Raw genomic sequence first — 13,214 nt, forward strand, 5'->3', positions numbered from 1 at the left:
GTAGATTTTGAGGACGTCACAGAGGTAAGGTTCGGCAAGACCATGGAGGGATTTAAAGGTTAGGAAGAGGATTTTAATAATAATAATAATCCTTGCATTTGATATCGCACCTTATCACACCTTTGAGACGTCGCAAAGCGCTTCAGAGAATATACTGTAAAGTGAATTGCCTGTATATTTTGTGGGCGAAACGCGGCAGCAGTGACCCACAAACAGTCGTGGATTTAATTGTTTTTATATATTTGAAAGGAATTATTACCGTTCCTCTGATAATCTCAACAGTCTTTCTTTTACCAAAGATCCAATATGGGAATTAATAGACATCGTTATTCACTTTCAATTTGAACTTTGAACTTGATCCGCTGGGAGATGGAGAGCCAGCGGAGCTGGGCAAGGATGGAGGTGATGGGTTTGTGGAGCCTATTGCTTACTTTTTATTGATGGATAAATTACATTGTGGATATATTCCCCTCTCTCCGTCCCCGCCAAATTGAAACATTCAATTATCAATGACTGGTTTAGTGTCACTCCCTCCTACTTACTTCACTTACATACTGGATGTTTTCCAAGAAGGGAACTGGAGTAAGCACCTGATTTTACACCTTGTAAAATTGCACCCTTGTTTCTCTTTCATCCGAATAACCATTGGCGGGGCAGCATTATACCTCCGAGACATGTGTATGAATCTGACCAGAATAATGTAATGACAGCATCTTGCCAGAATTATAATAATAATTAATAATCCATAGTTGTGAGGTGAATGAATGATTGTTGGCAGTGGCATAACAAGGCCCCTTGGATTATTATTCTCTGTCTCCTCGTGTTCTCTCTCTCTCCCCTACGATGTGCATGCATGATGCAGGTATATTGAAATAATAATAAACCTAATGATCCTTGTATTTAATATCGTGGCTTTGAGATGTCTTAGAGCGTGTCACAGAATATACTTTAAAGTGAAATTACTGTATATTTTGTGGGCGAAACACAACAGCCAATTACTCACAGTGTCTCACAAACAGTTGTGGATGGAGTGACCAAATTATTATTTATTTTTGGAGTGGGGGGCATTGAGAGAACACTCCTTGCACCATTGTGAAATTACAGTTACGTCGGTAGTTTAATATGAAAATATTTATCTGATTCTATTGCTGGCTCTCCTGTGAATAGCTTAAATCTAAGGTGAAGGTACCGTGCTATGACATCCCTTATTTCACACCTGAACTGAGCGTACTGATACAGGCGCTTAATGCAATAAATGGAAAAATGTTCCATTCCCCAGTGTTGACGTACGTTGACCGCTATTCCATTTGCAACCCTGACAACCCTCACGTGGATAGCCAAAGCAAATACTTTGAACAAATGTCAATGCATTGTCAAGATCAAGAACATCTCTGCATCTTCACTAAACTTTCAGCAACAGTTGAGTTCCTAGGCTTATAATTTGGTTCCAGAATGACTGCCGTGGTCCTCAATGAGTTAAAGTTACATAACAGTACCAAAATGTGAATAATACAATTGCTTTCATGGAGCCTTTTTCTATTACAGTATCTGTGCCTACTAATGAGGGAACCACAAGTGTAGTGTATTTTGAGAGATGTTATCTGTCCACTGGCTATGCCTCGGTTTTTAATTAAATTCTGAAGAGAAAAAAAAGTATTTTTAACATAAATCTCTTACTATAAATCGTGAGTTGTAGGTGGCTGATAAAAAGAAAGCAGAACAATTTTTTTATGCAGAAAAAATTGAAGTGTTATGGAAAAGACGATGGAATCGCCAGCAGAAAAACAGGGCGATGTGTTCCATCAACTGACCGCAGAAACATAGAAGGACAGGACAGAGGGAGGCCTTTCAGTCCATCATTCAGTGCTGGCTCTCTGAAAAAAAACTAGCCATTTCGTCTTTCTCCTGCCTTTTACTCCCACTCCCATTCCTCTACTTGTCTCCTCTGCTCAGTTAACATGGGTCTGCTGCACATCCCCCACTCCTTCCATACCGAGCCTTCAATCACTCTGCCCTAACATCTGGATCCCCCTTCCTCTAGCCTTCTACCCCCTTCTATCTTAAATCCCACCTTGTGGCAATTGACCACAGTTCCTTGGCTTAGGGAGGAGAATATCAGTCTCCTAGTCATTGTCCAGTACTCCTGCTGGGTTGGCTGTGTCAGATGAGAACAGGATTGAGTTCAGCTGTCATGACCCCTGAAATCTAACATGGTCAATTTCAAGTCTCACACATAAACTGGCAAAAGAACTATAAAGAGGGCAATAGATATCATGCGGGAGATTAACCCATTTGTACATACTTTTTGAGGTACAATATTAATAATAATCCTTGCATTTGATATAACAGCTTATCACATCTTTGAGATGTTTCAAAGCGCTTCACAGAATATACTGTAAAGTGAATTGCCTGTATTTCTTTGGGGGTGAAACGCAGCAGCCAATTGTGCACAGAGGTGTCCCCCAAATAGTCATGGATTATGTCACCAAATTGTTTATTTTTTAAAAAAAATTTTTAAGTAATTATTACCCCTGTAAAAGTGATCTGCCAATCAATTAACAACTGGGTTCCTATTTACTGCAAGGTAAACAGAGGCATGTGGAGTAAGGAAACTTGCCTAACGACCGTCCTGCCTGGGAATCGAACCCAGGTCCTCTCGCTTGTGAGGCAAGTGCTCTAACCACTAAGCTACAGAACTCCACGATCTAACTCAAAGTGTGGATATTTTGGAAATATCTCCATTGACCGCAAGCCAATTCAAATCAATCACTGGTAGCGAAAGATTCAGGCAAAATCTTCACATAGTCCCGGAGTTTTTTACGTCTGCCCTGTGTGAATAGAGGATAGTGGATTTTTGTGGCCAGAAATGTTTAACAGCTTAACAGGTGAGGTAGTCCAGATAAGGACATTTTATCTTAACATTTATGATGGTGTGGATTTGGTGGAAAATTCTTAGATTGCTTCTTCATTTGGAAGCCTATTTTTAACAAGGTCAGAAACAAGTCTTCCAAATTGCAGTTAAATTTAAGATAATTCCACAATCCTTGCCGCCTTAAATTTCAAGACAAGATAGTCTTGGAGGCTAATGACTAGATGGAATTTTGTGCCTTAAATGTGCCATTTCTTACGCTTGCTCTGCTGAGGTTTGAGAAATGGTAAGGCATTCCCTTTTAGTTTAAAAAATTACAGAAAAACCTTAGAGGCAATGTGATTGATTGTGTGGAACAACAGTACAGTAGAGAAGAGATTTCAATGGAATGATTATTGTAGAAAAGAGTTCAAAAATACAAACTATTTGATTTTAGCTGGTTAGACTCCAGCAGTACTCCAATGCACACTCTGGGGTCTCCAAGCCTAAACTCTTGCCAGCCTAATACTTTCTGGAATTAGGTAGGCAGGATGCATCCCTCCAGGAGAGAGTGTGCGTTCCATTCCAATACATAGGAATTTCCATGTGTAGATGGGATGCACCGAACTCTTTTGGTTTGGATACTCTCAAGCATAGTAGTGTGTCATACATCTGGCAGGAAAAAAAATCACCCTGCTTGTGATTTGCGAGGCTTACCCATCCTCTTATAATAAAATAAAAATAACCCTTGTATTTGAATTGTGTGTCAGCAGTGGTAGCACTCTCGCCTCTGAGTCAGAAGGTTGTGGATTCAAGCCCCAAGTTGGCATTTGGAATCACATAGTCTAAGCTGATGTTCCAATGCTTCCCTGAGAGTGTGTTGTTTTGTCGGAGGTGCCATCCTTTGGATGAGACATGAAACCGAGACCCCAGCTGTCTGTTCAGGTGGATATTAAAGATCCCATGGCCCTATTTGAAATGAGAATAGGTTTCTCCCAGTGTCCTGGCCAACAATCCCCCAAACAAAATTGGTCACTCACTCCATGGCGGTTTGTGGAACATTGCTGCTGCATTTGCCCACAAAATATGTAGTCAATCCATTTACAGTATATCCTGTGAAGCGCTCTGAGACATTTCGATGATGTGATAAGATGCTATATCAAATGCAAGGACTATTATTATCATATAGAGCCTTTCACGTCAGGAGGTTGTCTCAAAGCGCTTCACAGGATTTATTGTAAAGTGTATTGACTGTGTATTTTGAAGGTTCCTGTAGCTGTTAGTGTGGATCCTGATGTTTGGAGTACACCAATGGCCAGCTTCTGGGTGGTTGGGTGAATTATTTAAGCGCTCCGAGATGCTGCCCCATATGAAGGGTGCTATACAAATGCAAATTTTTTTTGTTGTAATTTAAGTTGGCTGCATATTTCCGTATGCTGCAATGATTTAAGTTTTAAATGATGGTGTGTGGATATGACCATCTTTTTAATGGCATTTTTTAAATTAATTTGTTTAAAACGAAATGTAAAATTCAAAACAAATATAGAGTTTTCCAGACTTTTATCCATTCCATTATTTGTATTGATTAAAAAGGAGAGAAAAAAGTGGCCCCTTTAAATCTATGCAGCTGTACATAAATGGAATAGCATTTTTATTTTAAAAAAAGTATGAGACAGATAGTGAATCACACACATTGCAAATGATGACATATCAGTGTTGGGGAAGTTTGATTTTTTTTTATTTAACGTGTGATGGGTTGTGTGGGTGTCTCTTTAAACAGATGGTGCGCAGTGCCCAGACTGAGAGTCTATTTGAGGGAGTGTGTGTGTGTGTGTGGTGGAGAGGAGGTAATGGGCTTAGAAGCCTAACTGCGTGGACGGGCACAGCGTCTTGTTACAGCACAGAGACTGCAGAGTACAGCCTCACACAGGCGAGACAGGCAGAGAGCAAAGGGAGACAGACCAGTGGTGAATAAAGAGGAAAAGGGGCAGCTTCTATCTTGTTGTGATGGAGTGCTTCCTTCTTGACTGTCAGGTAAGAATGGAGCCCTTTCTTTCTCTACGTTATTGTGTGCAGGGAGATGGGAAGGAAGGAATCAGGTGAGAGGTATCTAAACATCCATTAAAACAAGGGACACTTAACGAATGTCAGATGTGCTGCAGTTGTATGTTTAATAGTAAAGCAAACTATGGTAGTTCAACAATAAAACACGGGTAGTGATGGTAGGTTGGTAATAAAATATGGTTAGTGATGGTAGTTTAGCAATAAACCATAGGTAGTAATGATGGTTTAGTAATAAACTGCAGGTAGTTATGGTCGTTTAATGATAACCATATTAATTATGGTAGTTGAGCAAATTAAGCAAATCATTGTTTAGTAATGATAGTTTGATGATAAACCATGGGTAGTTATGATAGTTTGATGATAAACCATGGGTAGTTATGATAGTTTGATGATAAACCATGGGTAGTTATGATAGTTTGATGATAAACCATGGGTAGTTATGATAGTTTGATGATAAACCATGGGTAGTTATGATAGTTTGGTGATAAACCATGGGTAGTTATGATAGTTTGGTGATAAACCATGGGTAGTTATGATAGTTTGGTGATAAACCATGGGTAGTTATGATAGTTTGGTGATAAACCATGGGTAGTTATGATAGTTTGGTGATAAACCATGGGTAGTTATGATAGTTTGGTGATAAACCATGGGTAGTTATGATAGTTTGGTGATAAACCATGGGTAGTTATGATAGTTTGGTGATAAACCATGGGTAGTTATGATAGTTTGGTGATAAACCATGGGTAGTTATGATAGTTTGGTGATAAACCATGGGTAGTTCGGAAATAAACGTGATTGGGCTGCTCAAGGGGCTGCTTTGGGACTTTATCATTTGCAGTGAGAGGGTGCAAGTGAGTAGCTTTACTATCTTATTGCGTTACCATTAAATCATTGGAAATAATCCCCCCCCTGCAGGCTACACTGCAGTGAACCTGGAAACTGTTCTTCCTAACAGTGATTTGGTGTCTCTTTCTTTTCAAAAAAAAACCTGTGCATTTTGTTAATTGCACTCTGAGTTGAGTATTGAGCCAGTCAGGGGGTCCCTGCACCTGGGACCAGCCTGACGGGTGCTCTTCTGACGGTGACTGAGGTTTTGCGGTTGACTGAGCAGCAACAACAACTTCAGTTTAATGTCCCATGTCTGAAGGATGCCCTCTGACAATGCAGCGTGCGGTTTGTGGGGTTCCTTTCTGCACAGGTTTGGTGCGAACCTCAGCATTGCACAACCTGTATTAATTGCTGCTGATCTGTGTGGTTAAACGCATTCTTTCAGTTCCTAATTAATATAGTGGGAATCCTGTTGTCAATCCAGCCAGTGCCTGTTAACAAAGTCTTCAATGGGATGTGTGGTGTGTGTGTGTGTGTGTGTGGAAGGGGGGGGGGGGGTGGAGAAAGCACATTGCCTGCAAAGGTAAAATGTGTATTCTGAACCATAATTCATATGAACACAAATAGCTGTCTGCCTCTTTGTGAATACAAGACTATAACTGCCATACCCGAGTTCTCATAGCATCATCTGAGCCTTTAATTGAATTGCAGCCTTACATTGGCAATGGAGCAGAGAGAGTTCTTACCCAATATGTTGCTGTGGATTAAAATCTGATAGCATTACAACAATGTTTGGGGCAAATTTAATCACCAGTAGTGGTGCGGTGATGGTTAGACGGCTAGTGGCATATACACACACACCAGTATTAATGTCCATCTGAGCAGGCAGAAGAGATTTTAGTTTAATGTCTCATCTGAAGGATGCCCCTCCGACAATGCAATGCACCCCACGATACTGTATTCGAGCATCAGCCTGGACTACGAACTCAAAATCCCAACATGTGGCTTGAACCCACAACCTTGTGACTCAAAGGAAAGAATGCTACCAACTGAGCCAGGCTGACACCCTTTCAGTCTATTAGACGGAACACAGTATGTGTTTTTTTGTGCTCCCTGGGGATCAGAGTGTGAAGGGAAGAAAGGAAAGAGAAATCTATTACAATTGAGCAGAATACAATTCATTTTCAACGTCCACATCCACTCTACTTTTATTCCCTCATATTTTCTTGACTATCTCTACAGTGCCTGCCTTCTAATGACGATTGAAGACTGACAGTTACTGTTATAAATGACAAACGCGAACACCAGGCTGTCATTTTAAGATGATATAAAACTACCTTGAAATTCTATTCAAAAATACAGTATTCTTTGAATTGGTTGATTGAATTACAGTCTTGTTATTCACTGACTGCCATTTGTTCTCCTACATCTGAGTTGTGGGGATCTTCATTTTATATTATTCAAATAGCCATTGGCAATTTCAAGGGTCATTATTATTGTTACTACTACTTTTTAAACCTATGGACCAACAGCTTATCATGGCTTGAAGTTGGTTGGATACCTTTTACAAATGCAGTATTCCCGAGAGACCCTATTTTTGTTTGAGCAGGAATCGTACATTTTTAGCAGCAGAGCAAAACCTTCAGTGTCTGAATAGTGACTGACGCTAAGAAGAAAATATCTTAGCAAGGGAGCTCTTTCCTTGGAGTAGAGTGGGTGGTGGTGGAGGAATCTAAAACTCTTTGGATGGATATCAAATGGAAAAACAGATAAAATACTGAAAAGTATTTATAGCATAAAAAGGCCATCCAGGTATTCGTTGCCTAAGAGACGAGTTCAATTTATTCCTGCTTGTGAAGCATGTGACTGGGTAATATTGGGCCAGAGGTGATCTGTATTCTATTGATATTAATATTTTCACTATGCTCCAGCACTGATGCTAAAAACCAACGGAGATTAAAAAAAATTATGTGGAAAAAAAATTGGTTGCTTCAAAGCAGCAACTCCAGTAATATCAGGAACTATTGATCGCTAGAAAGTGCAGCCTGGGTTCAAGTGTCTGACTGCAGTCAGAGGCTCCTTGACTTTGTACAAGGATAAAATAAGACTGGGTTTTAAGAACTGTTGTTATTTTTGTTGTTTTTCAATAAACACAAATGCCTTAAGAGAGAGAGAGGGAGAGAGCGATAGAGAAAATATTGTGCCCAATGTGTCACCAGCTTATTTTATTTGTGGAAAAAAATGACTCGTATGTTTGTTTACATCCTTAGTGTTGATGGCTTGAATGCCTTTTCACGTTCCAACAACAGACCCAGGAAAAGCCGCACTATTTACTCATTTTGATCGGATGGATTTCTACTGTAAATGGAGAGTGAAACATGTTTCCTTCCCTGTGTCTGAATACTATATGTGGAATGATGCACTGAGTGGGTCAGTATTGTTCTGTACTGCACTTGTCCTGCCCTTTCCACCATTGGTGGTCGGGTCTTCAGCTTTTCTGCCCCCACCCTCTGGAACTCCACCCCAAATTGCTCCACCTTACCCCTTCCTCTCCTCCTTCAAGGCTCATCTTAAGACCTTCCTCTTTGACCGTGCCCTCAGCTACACTCCCACCCCCACCCATCCTACCCTCTATCCCTCTTGATTTGAACCATCAGCTTGGGTGCAAATCCGTAATTGTCCAGTGCCTGGGGTATACTTCCGACATGAAAGGTGTTATATAAATTTAATTTGTCGTTGTTGAGAGGGTCTGTATCGTTGTATGCTGCACAGAGTGGGGCTGTTTCGTTCTGTACGGCAATGATTACACTTAACACAATCTGCCATTCTGCTGGTGTAACAATCTCTCCGCCTCTATTTCGATCTCTGTACAATGCACCCCTGCAGCAGACATTTATGTTACAATGCTGAAAGGTAACCTTTGTGCTACTAGAACAGATAGAATAAAAGAAAACTGGCAGAGATATTTGTGAGATTGTACTTCCAGGATACTATATTGGGTGTGAGAGTCTCTTTGAAAATTGCAGGATCATCTGTGTTGATTCTTTGTACAAGAGGGAGAAGTGGGGAGAGGGGTTTGGGAGGGGAATCAGGAGAGGGGTGGAGGCTTGTGTGGAGCAGAAACCCAGGTATGGACTATTTGGGCCAAATGGCCTGTTTCAGTGCTGTAAAGGTTGTAATTCTATGTTGTCTACAAAGGTCGGAGAATGATCTTTGGCAGAAGAGAAAGTCTTTGTTTTAAAAATCAGCATCGAGGAAAGCCCCTTCAATTGGGTTGCACGAACCTTTAGGTCTGTAATCGTCTTCTGCTTGTTGCATATTTTCTTCCCAAAGTCAGGATATGAAGGGTGATGATGTGAAGGGCTGGGATGGATGTTTTCTATAAGTATGGACAGCCTATGTTAATTTTTTAGATCTGACTTCTTACTTTCCTGGCCCAGGTCACTTCCAGTGTCTACAGTGTTTGTAACATATTGGCTAGAGTACTTGCTTCGCAAGCAAGAGGACCCGAGTTCGATTCCCGGATGGGGCAAAACCTTAAGCACGTTTCCTTATTCCACAAGTTTACCTAGCAAACTGAATCCACGACTGTTTGTGTGATACTGCTGTGAGCAATTGGTTGATGCGTTTCACCCACAAAATATAGAGTAAATTCTGTGAAGCGCTTTGAGACATCGCAATAACTTGATAAGGCGCTATATCAAATGCAAGGATTATTATTGCAACAACAACAAGATTTCATTTATAGAGCGCCTTTCATGTCGGGAGGACGTCCCAAGGCGCTGGACAGTTGGGTCAGGACCTGAGCAGGGGGGAAATGATCAGGGTGAGGGGAAGGAAGGGAGGGAGCGAGGAGGGGGTAGAGAGTCGAGAGGGGAGCTGAAGGCATGGTCAAAGAGAAAGGTCTTGAGACCGGCCTTGAAGGAGGAAAGGGAGGAAGCAAGGCGAAGGCACTGGGGGATAGAGTTCCAGAGCCTAGGGGCTGAGAGGCTGAAGGCCCGGCAACCGATGGTAGGGCGGTTGGGGCGGGGGATGTAGAGCAGACCGGAGCCAGAGGAACGGAGGGTATGGGCAGGTAAGTAGGGGGATAGTAGGTCGGAGAGGTAGGAGGGAGCAAGGCCGTGAATGGCCTTGTAGGTGAGGATGAGGATCTTGAATATTATTGTTATTATTCAGGCAATCAAGACTTCCGCGTGAAGTGGTACTGAGATTTAATTTCAACAGGTACAATGTTCATGTTCAGCATAAAGTCGTTTGAAAATAAATTCAAAATGGGTTTTGACAGACGAATCACTGACTGAGGATGTGCGAATGCATGCTCCATCTTTTTCGAAGGCTTTAAGTTTTTACGATTATTCATGCTGAAATGTTTTGGTACAATATTTATTATATCTGCACTCTCCAAGCAGTTTGTCTTGCAAGGTCTTTGCAGTCAGAGCGTGTAGAACAGGCAAGCACTGAGTTGACTTTAATTTAATGACAGTTTTAATTTTTTATTTCAAATGCGACATTGCAAAAGGGACGCTCATAACTGCTGTCTTCAAAAATTGCACGGGTAGCCCTTTGAGTGTTTTTCTTTCTTTCGATGTCATGAGACGTGTTTTGAAAGAGCTTTCGGGTTCAGTTGACAACCGTGTGTTGACATTTAGTGTGTTTCTCCTATAGTACATGTGTGAAAACAAAGAACCTCTCTTGGTGCATTTTTTTTTAGGCATCAGCCTAGCTCAGTTGGTAGCACTCTTGTTTCCGAGTCAGAAACTCATGGGTTGAAGCCTTACATCAGGACTTTGAACTCAGACTAGGTTGTGCCTTTGTATCTGGAGGAATGTTGGCCAGAATACCGGGAAGAAAAACTCTCTTCAGTTTATGGCTGAGGTGCACGTTGTTCAATCGATGCGTAAGATTTTGTAGTATTTCTGGATTTGATGATTTATTTGCCAAAAAATTGATAAAGGAGACGTGTAAATGGAACAGATTAGTGAATAATTCACTACAGTTGTATCTAGACTTATTAATCAACTCAGTGCATCCTGTTGTTCAGCACATACTTCTGTACTCAATGCGCATTTGATTTGGTTGGTTCAGTCCAGGCTACAGAAGACAAGTAAGACTGTTAGATTAACTCCTGTTATACTGAATAGCTGAGCAACTCAACTGCATAACAAATGGATTAGTCACCCTCAGTGACTAATTGAACAGAGTTATATAGATGTCATGAACAAGTGGGATGCCAACAGTAGTGTTTCATAGTGTTATTTTGAAAGATGTTGGAACAGGCATTTAATAAGGATGTTGTACTATTTGTGTATGTCTGTCAACTCAATCAATAAGATAATCCTGTCTAATTATTTCTTCTCTGTAGGTGTCTACTTTATAGCTTTGACTTTACTTTTCCGTTTTAATAATAAAGGCTATTTTATGTAATCATAGTATGATAATATAATGAGATCAGTGATCAGACTAATGCAATTGGTGTTCAGAATAAGTATTCCCCTAGATAAAAATTGATCATTCACTTCATAGCTGTTTTTCTTGTCTTCACCTACAAAATATACAGCCACTACACGTTACAAAAAAATCTTGTGAAGCAGTTTTGAGACATCTCCACAAGGTGATAAGGAAAGATAATTATGAAATGTAAAAGGCAATCCTGATTGGAATTCTGAGTCTGAAGTGGTGAATGTCTTTCATTTCCACTAGGTAGCGCCAGTGCTCTGCTGGTTGACCAAATTGTGTTGGTGATTCAGTGCAATGGTCATTGCAGTGAAGGGACATTGAAACAGGGGCGAAGGCAGAATAAAGGAAGAGCAGCATGGAATGTTTTCAATGCAAAGTGCTTTGCTTTTATTCAAAAGTCCTATCAGTTTCGTTTATGATGGACCTCCCCTATCTTTTAGAAGGGGGCCTCGATTGTCTGCAGTGTCTCAGATTTCATTTCAAGGGCTAAGACGAGCTTAGTTGGCATCGATGTTGCCATTACTCCACATAGTTCCCAAGAGTAAAACGTCAGGGATTGACGTTGGTTTCATTCCTGCTCACTATTCCGAAGAACTGCCCCAATCCGTGCTGTGGCGCTGCTTGCATCATTAAAGACTCAACTTGTTCCTGTGGTGCTGCACCGGCACCGAGTCTCTTTTTCCAAGTAAACATTTGCTGAGCTTCCCATGGGTCATTTTGCCTCGGGGCTGCCATTTAGTTGGCCTTGGACTCATGGAGGGAGGGAGGGAAGGAGAGAGGAGGAAGGAAACACTTAACACAGATTGCATCCTCCATCTCAGTACAAAATTATTTGCTGCTTGTCTCAAGTCAAAATTCATAAATATCTTGCTCATTCAGTCGCTTACTTATTGAGTCAGCCCCAGCACCTACGCCCACATATGAAATCCTACACTGTCACTGCCTTTTACTCAGCTGTTCCTGCTGGAGACACAGACCTGGTATCTGTGCACTGACCCTTTACTGTAATCAACCATGTGCTGGTCTTGTGCTGCTTTACAGCCAAGAATTGGAGTAAAAGCATTTTATGAATCCATTTTCTCATCTAATTCGCATGTGTCAGCCTGAATCCATAGATCACACTATGAGTCAAAAGATGTGGGTTGAAGCCCCATGTCAGGACATTGAATTCATAATAGTTTGGGCTGACATTTCAGTGTAAGTACTTGGGTGGGCTCCAATGTCCCACAACCAGCCATGAAGTGAATGATCAATATTATCTGGGGGATCTTTAACATCCACTTAAACAAGCACACGGGACCTTAAGTTAACATCTCATCTAAAGGACTCCACTTCCAACAATACAACACACCCCCAGTGCTGCATTGGAGTTTAAACCCAGATTATATGAGTTCAAAGTCCTGACGAGGGGCTTGAATTTACAACCTTTGACTCGGAGGCAAAAGAACTACCAACTGTGACAGGCTCATGCATATTTGTTCAGAACCTATAGTTTTAATTCATATAATTTAGTAGAATTTCGATATTTCTTCACTATTTCCCCACCCTTTGCAGTGACGTACTGCAGTTATTTTTAGGTCAATTAACAGTTCCTAAAATTATTAATTTTACAGATGCCTTCTGTTAAAACTGGGAAATGAATTGATGTTATCCTATTCTGACAATGATTTATTATGGTCGGGAACATGAGGAGAGCTGCTGTCCAGACACAGTTTGGCTCGTGGTGTTGGAAAATGTGAGAAATGGATCCGCCAGAAGAGAGGTTGCGGGGATGAGATGTTTTTTTGGAACGGACCAAGTCTGTGCTCACAGTGAAAGATATGATGCAGTTTCCTCCCTTTTGAAGATCATTGGCTGCTTATTTCTTCTCCCATTGGAGGGGTTGGGTGGGGGCCTGGGGGTGAGATAGGACAACAGCTTACATTTAGATAGTGCCCTTAAGAACATAAGAAATACTAGATGATGAAGAAACACCAAGGTCCATCTAGTTCGCCTTCCACCTTCCTGGCGGTCGCAT

The sequence above is a fragment of the Callorhinchus milii genome, unplaced genomic scaffold, assembly GCF_018977255.1.
Source record: "Callorhinchus milii isolate IMCB2004 unplaced genomic scaffold, IMCB_Cmil_1.0 Scaffold5, whole genome shotgun sequence".
Lineage (NCBI taxonomy): Eukaryota > Metazoa > Chordata > Chondrichthyes > Chimaeriformes > Callorhinchidae > Callorhinchus > Callorhinchus milii.